General features: G+C 32.3%; 1 protein-coding gene across 1 annotated transcript in view; it reads left to right on the top strand.

Moving 5' to 3' along the window:
- The window catches only part of LOC145727174 (protein O-mannosyl-transferase TMTC1-like), a 267,670-nt gene that overhangs the window by 198,047 nt on the left and 57,529 nt on the right, over positions 1 to 12,094 (top strand). The window lies entirely within an intron of this gene.

Raw genomic sequence — 12,094 nt, 5'->3', positions numbered from 1 at the left:
GATAAATTTACAAAAGGAAATAAATAAGCAATCTATATCACAAAACCAAGAAGCAAGTTCTTAAAACACCAACAATTCTGTTATAAGTTAAAACACTGCTTTAGGATTTAATAGTCCCCAGGATACACACATTGCCTTTCCTTTCTTGCAAATTTTATGGAATAATTCTTGAAACGTTGGTATTGGGCTGTTAATGACTCGTTTGAATGCACCTATCTGTGATGTTCTTTCCAGATAATTTATATTGAATGTGGTTGTTGTTCCCAAGCCAAAGTTTGATTGGAACTTTCCGCCTTTGTTTACAAATGTTGCAAGTTTTCCAGTTTGGTGAAGAAAAATCTTAAATTCTACGAAGGTCTCGCAATAACAACACTAATTAATAAACTTAAACAACCCTAAATTAAGTTTTTATTTCTTCTGTTTGTAGTTTTTGGTTTTTCAACTTTTTAAAATTTCTAACCTCAAAATGTTGTTTAGAATGTTTAGCCGACTGTCAGTTGGGACTGTGCCCTATGTTGCCACATCTTCCACGAGCAGATGTGAATGGTATTATCATACAGGTTGGAAAAAAGGTGGATTTGGGTGAATCTCATCTTCAACTTCATGATAATAATAATCATGACAGTAGAAAAGAACAGCTGAAGAGTGCTGTAATGATTGAGTTGGCTAAATGCCTCAAAACTTAATAGTATAAGCTGCCTAATAGCCCCGAAATATTGAAAAAAAAAAGAATTTAGTTTTTGTTGGCCTCAGAAAAGAGAGGAAGGGTGTGTTGAAATGATTTAGCTGGCCAATTGCCCCAAAAATTCAATTTGCTGAGCAAATGTGAAAAAAAATGTGCAAAATTGTGAAAAAATAAAAATTTAGATTTTGTTAGCCTCAAAAAAGAAAAGCGGAAGAGTGTGCTGAAATTATTGAACTGGCTAACTGTGCTGAAATTTAAATGTGTGAGCTAGCTAATTGCATCAAAATTTGGCAAGAAGAAGAATTTTGTTATTTTAAGCGTCAGAGAAGAAGAGCAGCAGAATGTGTTAAAATCATTGAGCTGGCTAATTGCCTCAAAATTTTGAAAGGAGATGATTGTAGTTTTTTTGAGAGTAAATTATTTTTTATTGAAATTTTAAAGCTACCTACTTGTCTTAAAATTTCAATTTTTTTGAAAGAAGATTGACTGATTTGAAAATCTCGTTGAAACGTCAGTTAATTTATCTCGTTCAAAAAAAGACCCATTACACACACGGTTTGAAACTCGGTTTATTAAAACTCACACCCAATGTGCGGTGGCATTTCAGTGGTTTCTCGCAAAAACTGCATTCATAAATCACACCCCCCGATTACAAAACACGTGCATAAAACGGGTCGATACACACGATCGTGTATAGATACGCGTAAGCCATAAACTATGTATATTTCGATTTTGGGCGGCCAAAGCCAAGATTCGTTTTTATTTCGTTTTACCGGGGGCGAAACTCCGGGGAGAAATCAGCATGATTTGTTGCATGTTGTATTTGGCGTTGGCGGATTGAAGTTTAGATTGGGTTTAAAATTTAACAACTGACGAAAATCGGCTCAGAAGTAGTTCAACTTTAAAATGAAAATCGAAATTACTTTGGTAGATTTTTTTTTGAAAAAAATCGACATAAATTTATATAGGAATGAACTCGTGTTATTGTGAATAACACTACTAAACGGCTCAGGTTGTCCAATGTTGAATAATACTAAATAAGTTTTCTTAAAAATTAAAAATTATAGCCATGTATAATGAGGGAAATGGATATAATGTTATTACTTATACTGAGCCAAAAACGTTTATAAATCTTTAGCTTAAAATATAACAGTACAAGAATTAACTGAAAATGCCTAGAAATTCAATTAGCGGTTAGAAACAACCTAAATTCACTTCAAATTCTTGAAACACAACGTAAAGCACGATCTTAACCAACAAAATGTCAAATGGAAGTATGAGAATGCAATAAAGCGATTCCTAGGAAAATCTCTGCAATAACAGACTCAAACAAACTGGATGGCATTCAACAGGATTGCCTAACCGAAACCTCGTAAACTGAATTCCTAGCTAGAACGTCTATTGCGCCCACATAAACTAACTTAAAAAAGAAAAAATTACCCCCGAAAGTACTTTCCGAAACTTTTGTCGGCGGCACGTGACGGGAAAATTTGAATTTCCGATGGAACCTTTCCCGGGCGCACGTTTTATGTGTTTTAGACGTTATGCGGGCGTTCCCGACTTTTTACACCTCGCATTTTAATAAATTTCCATAATTCTGTTTAGATTGAGTCAACATCCTACATGGGGTTGTGTTGGCAAGTTCACAATCAAAACGGTTTAAATAGGAGCGCGTGCTGAATGAACCAACCAAAGAATGACTTTTGTACAAATTGTTATTTACCTCACTAGGATGGAAAGTGATATTTTTATGCACGTCACTGCAATTTGTTTAACAACGCAAAAATGATGCAATCGAGTCCAAAAAATAGACTTCCCGCAAGTGTTTAGGTACTATTTTGCATCCACGTTGGACAAAAGAAAGATGTTGTCACGTTTCTATAACAGATATCTTTGATCTTTTGTTTGAACCAAAAAATATCATGCGGTGTTTTTGTCCGTAGCTAAACAAATTTCTTAAAATATTTAGGACATTTATAGAAATTATTGATAAATTTTGGGAGGTTTTTAGACTTTAAAGCTTATGACATTTCCAAGGCCTTAAACCAAAGTAATTTTTGAATAATCTGACCAAAGTAATTCTAGAAGCTTTTTAAAGATCATGAGAGGTTTAGGTCACTTCTAGAGGCCTCTATATATTTAGAGGCATTTCCAAAATGATTCTGAAGACTTTTAGGAAATTTTGAAAAATGTATGGCAGGGTAAAACACTTGTAAGCATCTGGCGATTTAAAGATTATTTTAAAGGCCTTTAAAAACTATGGAAGATTTGGAACTCTTCGACAATTTTTGGAAGGTTTTCATTACTAATGTAATTACTTGTAAGAGGTTTATGTCAATTTTTGGAAAATTTTCCGTAGTAGCGAAAGACCTATGGCATTACCAAATTGATAATAGAGGTTTTTGACACTTTTAGAAGATTATTGAAAGCTTGAGAAAGCTTGTAAAGACATCTGGCAACTTCTTCTTCAATTCTAAAAGTTTCTGGCAATTTTTAAAAATGTATGGAAGGTTAAGGACACTTTTAATTTTTATAGGCGTATAATATTATTGGAAGGTTTAAGACACATTTAGAAGCCTCTGGCGTTTCAAAAATAATTCTGAAAGCTTTTGGCGATTTTGAAAACCATAATTATGGTTAAGGACACTTATAGGTGGCTATGTAAATTTTTGGGAGATTTTCAGTTTTAGAAAATAAATGGAAAATTTAGAATGCTTGTAAAGGCAACTTATGGGAGGTTCTCAAAAGTATTTAGAAGCCCCCAACGTTTTCAAAATAATTCTAAATGCTTTTGGCGATTTTGAAAACCATAATTATGGTTAAGGACACTTATAGGTAGCTATGTAAGTATTTGAGACATTTTCAGTTTTAGAAAATAATTGGAAAATTTAGAATGCTTGTAAAAGCAACTTATTGGAGGTTTTCCAAAGTATTTAGAAGCCCGCAACGTTTTCAAAATAATTCTAAAAGCTTTTGGCGATTTTGAAAACCATAATTATGGTTAAGGACACTTATAGTTGCTTATGTAAATTTTTGGGAGATTTTCAGTTTTAGAAAATAATTGGAAAATTTAGAATGCTTGTAAAGGCAACTTATTGGAGGTTTTCCAAAGTATTTAGAAGCCCGCAACGTTTTCAAAATAATTCTAAAAGCTTTTGGCGATTTTGAAAACCATAATTATGGTTAAGGACACTTATAGTTGCTTATGTAAATTTTTGGGAGATTTTCAGTTTTAGAAAATAATTGGAAAATTTAGAACGCTTGTAAAGGCAACTTATGGGAGGTTTTCAAAAGTATTCAGAAGCCCACAATGTTTTCAAAATAATTCTAAAAGCTTTTGGTGATTTTGAATACCATAATTATGGTTAAGGACACTTATAGGTGCCTATGTAAATTTTTGGGAGATTTTCAGTTTTAGAAAATAATTGGAAAATTTAGAATGCTTGTAAAGGCAACTTATTGGAGGTTTTCCAAAGTATTTAGAAGCCCGCAACGTTTTCAAAATAATTCTAAAAGCTTTTGGCGATTTTGAAAACCATAATTATGGTTAAGGACACTTATAGTTGCTTATGTAAATTTTTGGGAGATTTTCAGTTTTAGAAAATAATTGGAAAATTTAGAATGCTTGTAAAGGCAACTTATGGGAGGTTTTCAAAAGTATTTAGAAGCCCCCAATGTTTTCAAAATAATTCTAGACGCTTTTGGCGATTTTGAAAACCATAATTATGGTTAAGGACACTTATAGGTGCCTATGTAAATTTTTGGGAGATTTTCAGTTTTAGAAAATAATTGGAAAATTTAGAACGCTTGTAAAGGCAACTTATGGGAGGTTTTCAAAAGTATTCAGAAGCCCACAATGTTTTCAAAATAATTCTAAAAGCTTTTGGTGATTTTGAATGCCATAATTATGGTTAAGGACACTTATAGTTGCCTATGTAAATTTTTGGGAGATTTTAAATTTTAGAAAATAATTGGAAAATTTAGAATGCTTCTAAAGGCAACTTATGGGAGGTTTTCAAAAGTATTCAGAAGCCCACAATGTTTTCAAAATAATTCTAAAAGCTTTTGGCGATTTTGAATACCATAATTATGGTTAAGGACACTTATAGTTGCCTATGTAAATTTTTGGGAGATTTTAAATTTTAGAAAATAATTGGAAAATTTAGAATGCTTCTAAAGGCAACTTATGGGAGGTTTTCAAAAGTATTTAGAAGCCCCCAACGTTTTCAAAATAATTCTAAATGCTTTTGGCGATTTTGGACAATATAGATTCGTATTTTTTCTAATACTTGTATGTAGGATAATTTATTTTTTGTCAGGTTTTTAGTGGTTTTTAGAGGCCAATAATATTTTCAAATTGATTTCAAATTGAGTATTAGCCTTGGCAGTTTTCATGAAGGTTTAGGACACTTCCAGAGGAAACTGGCAATTTTTTGAAGGGTTTAGTAGTATTTAGAAAATTTTATCATTTTCAAAATGATCAAAAAGTTTTTTGGTATAGAAAGAGACTTTAAGAAATTTTTGGAAAAAGTGTGTAGTATTTAGCACCTTTTGGAATTCTTGAGGAAGTTTTTTCTATTTAGTTTTTCAAAATGACTCTCAAGGGCTTTGGCATATTAACAGTTTAGAATTCTTGCAGGTCTTCAGTAGTATTTACAAACTTCTGGCATTTTCAGAATAATTCTAGAAGTCTCTGGCAATTCAAAAACTTAACATTTTTTCTTTCTGCACTTCGGCAATCCAACCAAACCAAGTTGGTTAGAACATTTGTCCTGGAAAATACAACAAACTAATTAGAAAACTTATCAATCAAACAAAATCTGTAAATGCTTAAAGCTAGATAAGCAATACTGATAAATAGGCCTTATGTTACTACTAAGACCATCCTTTAAAATTATTTTTGTTATAGAAGGAATACAGTACCGGCAAGTATAATAAATACATACTAAATAGTACCTGTTTTGAGAACAATACTTATGAAGAGGCAGCAAACAAAAATAACTTTAAACCGTAAAAATTCATCTAATCCTCAAAAAACTCAATTACTACAATACAAACTAATGCAAACTCTGCTCTACTATTACTCTACTACTTCTATTTCGGCCATATTGGAATTTTTGACATCATCTTCTAAGCTTTCTAGTATACAAAACGGTGATACAAGGAACAAAATATTGATTATGGACAGTTTACTTTGCAGCACTGGGGCGAAAAAGTAACTTTGCCCCACTAGTACAAAAAGGATCTTTATTTTAACTAAAGTACAGGCGTAAAAGTTAACTAGTAGAAAGAGTAATTCACAGTCGCTTTGAACTACCTAGAAACTTCTTTTTTTACTGCACTTTTGTATAATGTTGTTAGAAGTTTTAAGCACTGGAACAAGGTTGAAAATCTTCAACTCAAATGAAAAACCATATTTTTCCAGTTTAAATCTAAGGCAAGGCTTCACTACCTTCAAAACTGCCGATAATAAAAAATTATCGTAGATCTTTAAACTTTTCGCGAGACCAATAGATGTCGGGGTAATACTTTTTGAACAAATTCAATTTAGCAAACTTCTCAATATTAAGTGGGTATTCGAAGTGGAGCTTGAATTGATTAAGGCAAATGCGTAAAAAATAACCGCTTGGATTAGGAGAGAGAGGCTTAAAATTGAAATTTAAAATTTTCAACTTGCAGATCGCCTCCGGTGTAAAAGTCCGTTACTTGACTCGTCTAACTTTCCTCAAAGTTAGCATCGATTGTACTCCATTTGCATGATTTGATTCGGGGCCCTTTTATGTAATCCTTCGTGGGGTTTTCAAGCGTCGGTTGCGGAAATGTAAAGTTTGTTAAAGGAGTTCGATGACTCCTTTCTTATTCTTGAAAGTTTGTAACAAAGGTCACTGCTGTACTGACACAAGCTTTGTCAGGAGGATTAGCAAAAAGGTTTTTACCTTACAAATTCTTTTAGAGTTGTTTATAAAAACCACCCAAATACCCTAATTTTTGATAATGCTACCACGTAGACAGTAAAAGTAACAAATCGCTATATTTTTTAACTTTTTACTGAAATTAAAAGCCATTTAAAAACTTGGGTTACTCTTGAACTTTCTTTATCTTGTCAAATTGTTGGTTTTATTGGCTGTTTTTCACATTTTAATGGTAACTTATGTTACTGTTAATGTTTCCATTTTGTACTTTTCCAAGTTACCTGCACTATATTTTGAGAAGAGTTAGAAATGAACTAATAGTTTTAACTTAAGATCTACATTAAGAACTTTAAGTTGTTTCCTTCGATGCTTTTCTAAATTCGCTCAGTCAAACACGAAAAATTTCAATACGTATGTGTCCTGAGAGTTTTTTGGTATATTTATGGGACATCCTATATAAAAGTTTTGACAAAAAACTTGGGGTTATGTCAACACAAAATAACAACCGTATTTCGTTTTCTGTTTTTATATACAAATTATATTGTGTACCATTTAGTTAGAAAAATACTTGCAATTAAATGAAAAAGTTCTATTTACAACAATGTAATTTTGGTTAATTTTTGCTTCAAAATATTCTCAGATATTCTGGCAAAATCCATTAAGATAATGGATACATACCATTGATTTTTGATGTAATTAAAGCTTTTAAAAAGGAGTAGAAAAACAAAAAAGTTAACTTAATTTTTCATGTTTTTCAGTGTTTGGAAAGTTTGATCAAGTCATTTTATGCGCTAATAAAACTTGTGCTTAAATCTGATTTATAAATGAATTTATCAAATTTTTTGACATCGAACTGTAGTGTAAAACCTGTTTTAGACAAAAGCTGTCAAACTGTGAAAGTTATATCACGAGACCATGCTGTCAAATTTTGTCCGGTTTACTGAGATATCAATACAACTTATTCATGCATTTTTTAAGTGAGAAGTGCACGAAAATTAAAATACCTGAGTTTACAACAAATGTTTAAAAATAATAAAAAAAAAGATATTATTAAAGATGGAATTAATACTGATTTTTTATTAAAACATTTTTGTTTTGCAAAGTCTGGCAACGTCTCACAACTTTTCAGTTCGGTTTCTATTCTCGTAAAACGAGCATTTTTACTCTAAAACTAAAGCCTAACTTTGTTGTACAGGATGTCCCAATAAACCGCGCACGCGGCAGTTTGTCGGAAACTATACGTAGTATGGCTACAAGAATTTTTTTTTAAACTAAGTGGAACATTGTTTTGAGACACTCTACAGGACAGAAAATGCTCTTTAAAATGCCGCAAAAACAAAGTCTCTATGATTAGCCGTTTTCGAGATATTTCATTTGTTTCAAAGCAAACTTTGGACTACTCCCACCACTTTATTCGAAGAGATAGAAAAAAAAGTTAAATAAATGAAAATGAATGAAAATTCTTCGTAGAGAATATGGGATTACTTTTATGAGATTTTTACTATACCTTTCAATTTAAATTTTCAGAGTTTTTGGACATTTTTCATTTTAGTGGTTTCGAAACGCCCCCTAGCAATGGATTTAGAAATCTTGGCCACATTTACTAACAAACATTTTTGTTTGTAGCCATACTATGTATAGTTTTCGAGAAACAGCCGCGTGCACGGCTTATTGGGACACCCTGTACAAACCACAAAGTCTATTCGCCAGCGTCAAAAACAACCAAAATATTTCAAAAACCTTTCAAATGACTTAATTAATTCAAAATAATTGTATAGGTACCAAGAAATGTTTTTGAACTTGAATGGTGGTTTTGGTCCAATTTCACGAATCCCTTCCTGGTTTGTTGGAAAAATAACATTTTGGCAATGTCACTATAACGTCACGTGACCTTTTTCGCGCCAAAATTTACAAATTTACTGTTCAATTTAACTTGATGGCTAATATTTTGGAGAAAGTTATAAGTTCTAAAACGCCATATGTTGTCAACTATAAAGTTTTGACTTTAAATGGTAAAAATAGTAGTACTTTTGGTAAAAATTCACGACTTTCCTGACAAATATAAAATTTTGTCAAAAAAACTATTAAAAGTGGTAAAATTACCCCAAACTTCGAATAAACAAAAAATTGTATGTCTAAAAACCACAATTTTGTTGATCTTAATTTGTAAAGGAATTGACAGTTTGGCAACGCCGCAATAAGTAGCTAACTCCGTTATTGTCCTTAACTTTGGAACTTTCAAATTCAAGTAAGCCAGATTGAATAAATTTACTGCTCAAATTTAACCTTTCTTCTGTTTTTAGGGTTTCCTAAACAATTTTAGGACACCCTTCATTTTAACCTTTAATAACTTAATTGTTTGAAGGTTTTCCTAAAAATATCGTTTGAGGTAACAAAGTTTATTGCTTTTACCGTTTTGTCCTAGAGGTTGCTTGCTAAAGTCTTTTTTTTTCTGCTTATCATCAAATTTAACCAAACTTTTAACTGATATACCATCCATTCCCATCTCTCCAGGCCATAACATTAGAACTGCACTGTATATCTTGTGGTCGTTCCAATGGGGATTTTAACCATCAAAACTGACAAAAGAAATGCTTTTCTAGGTCAACATTAAAAGTATTAAATTTGCGGAGAAATAGAGGATAAAAGCAAACAGTGGCCGGAAGAACTTTGCAAAATTGCGTCCCCAAAGAGGCTGGCCGCGATTGAAAAATAAAGTTCTAAAAGCCCGGATCCGAGTTGCAATAAGCCGAAGTTAACGGGATATTAAATTAATATTCAACAGAAATTTCATAACTGTGGATTTCGCAGTGGGCAAACCGGATAACGCTGAAACTTCATTTAGAAGTTGCAGTTTGACTTGAGGCAGATGCTGACGGTAAACAGAGTGCAAGAAAATTGGCCCTCAAGTCTTATTCGAATTTGCTTTCTTCTCCGTTTTCGAACGTCAGCGAAAGTTTAGCCTCGCTGGACGTTAAACCTGAAAACGCCCATTTTAGGTCCTTCGTTTCGGGGGAATCCGTCCAGAAGCAATTTTCAGGCGTAAATCTGGAAGACTAATGGCGGCCAGTTTGTTAGAGGGCCTCCGTCCTCCGAGTTCTGCTTATGCTGTTTGATGGGACGCACTTAAAGACCTCAAATTACTCTTTGGAAACGATGTTTATTTTTCACTCTCCCGAAACTATTCGGACTCGGTGGGTGTAATTCAAGAGGGGGATTAAATGAAATCTACGCGACATATGAAAAATACAGCTTTCAGCCCTATGTTCAGTCGAACAAGCTTTTAACAGCAGTCTGAATAAATAACCATTATCCAGTGTAGCTGGCAGCGAAACGGAAACATTTATTCAAAGTTCGCCATACTCGAGACCTTTTACTCATTCCCCAACTTTTGCACTATTCCCAATATCCCAGCTTCATTAAAGCAGAGAACTTCCTGGAAGCTCGGTGGACCTTAACGGTGTCCGACTCTAAATAAACTTTAGGCGAGCGATGTTTCGGCTTGTTTTAAAATTTAGATGTTATTACACTCGGAAACGATGCACTAACTGAAATCTGCAATGGAAGCAATCTGATGCAGATTAATTAACAATCTACGGTTTGACAAGTTCATGATGAAGAATTGTCTAGTATTGTCAAGTTGTTCTAGTTCAGCTTTGTCTTCTTTTTGCCGAGGAAACCTTAATTGTCGGATCTTGTACGGATTGTAAAGTGTTTGGAGTATGAAGTCCACGTTAAGTAATTTTCTAACATACTTAACTTACTTAAAAATGTTAAAGTTTTAATGGTTGTCTTTTTTGCTGCAATAGACTACTGAAGCCAAATGAAAGCTAATAAAAGATATAAATGACAATCTTAAGAATTGTTCACTTGGTTACTGTTAAAGCCCTGTAAAATATTTACTGTCGTGAATAAAATTGTGCTTTCGCAGTTTATTGGTGATTTAACAAGAAATATAATACAATAAAATAAAGTGTAAAACTCAATTATTTTTAAAATTTTCTTTATGCGTAAAAGATGGATCGCAAACAGAGTTAGATATACAGAAAATTCAAAATTATTCATATGAACCAGTGCTGTAGACACAAGTATTTCATAAATGTATTTTTTTAATTATACTCGTTGAATTAAATGGTTTCTAAAGCTATAAACCCATTGGAGTACACCACTGTGCTCTGATGTTTCAACTTGTTGAACACACCAATCGTTTTTGTGCTTTATTTTTACTCTTTTTCATGATATTTTGAATGTTCTAACAACTTATATCAGATAATATTCTAATATATTTTAATTATTACAAAAAATATACAGGATGTCCGGTGCTTTTGTAGCAGAAGATTAATCACGTCCAAAAATAAACCTATTTAAATTATGTTCCCAAAAAATGACTAAAAAAAAAACAAATACAGTATGTTATGTCAGTAATTATAAAAACTTTATTATTAGTACATATTAATTATTACTTTTTCATTATCAAAATGCTCATCAATTTACAAAGTAGGCATAATTAACAAAACAGGAGAAATTATGTAAAGTATCAAAAAGCGCATTACCTTAAAAAAGTTTCTAAACTAAGCAGGTAATTTAAATTTCTAAAAGTAAAATTCTACAAACTACAAAAAAGATCTAAAAGAGGACATACCATACAAATAAACACTTTATAAATGTTCCAGCTTTGGATTTCTCAATTTCAAGTCTAGGAAGGCTTCAGTCAGCATTGTTTACTAGTCAAAGACAAAAAAAAAGCATTCTGGCATTAACTTAACACTTTAAAGTCTAAAGTCTTTAAAATTGCTTCTTGTCTTCGTTTTGGCAATCCAAAGCATTCAGACAGCCATTTTTACTATGCAGAAACAACCAAAAAACTTCTGTCTTTAACTTGACAATTTTTGCACATTTAGTTGCTTACAGCTTTGCTTTTTGACAATCCAAACTGCTTACAAAGGCTTTGGCTAACATTTTTGACTACTCAAAGACAGCAAAATGCATTCTAACTTTGACTAGACACTTTGAAAACATTAAACATTCTTCCAGCTTTGATTTTCTCAATCCAAACTTCTCAGGAAAGCTTCAGGTAGCATTTTTAACTCAAAAATAGCAAAGAGTATTCTGACTTAAAATTGACACTTTAAAGCCTTTAAAATTGCTTCTTGTCTTCGTTTTGGCAATCCGAAGCATTCAGACAGCAATTTTTACTGTGAAGAAACAACCAAAAAACTTTTGTCTTTAACTTGACAATTTTGGAACATTTAGTTGCTTACAGCTTTGGTTTTTGACAATCCAAACTGCTTACAACGGCTTTGGTTAATATTTTTGACTACTCAAAGACAGAAAAATGCATTCTAACTTTGACTAGACACTTTGAAAACATTAAACATTCTTCCATCTTTGATTTTCTCAATCCAAACTTCTCAAGAAAGCTTCAAGTAGCATTTTTGACTACTCTCAAACCCAGCAAAGAGACTTAATTTGACACTCACTTAAATTTAAAATGCTT

The sequence above is a fragment of the Ips typographus genome, linkage group LG3 (assembly GCF_016097725.1).
Source record: "Ips typographus isolate SLU linkage group LG3, UJ_Ityp_2.0, whole genome shotgun sequence".
Taxonomy (NCBI): domain Eukaryota; kingdom Metazoa; phylum Arthropoda; class Insecta; order Coleoptera; family Curculionidae; genus Ips; species Ips typographus.
This window is presented reverse-complemented; position numbering and strand designations above follow the sequence as displayed.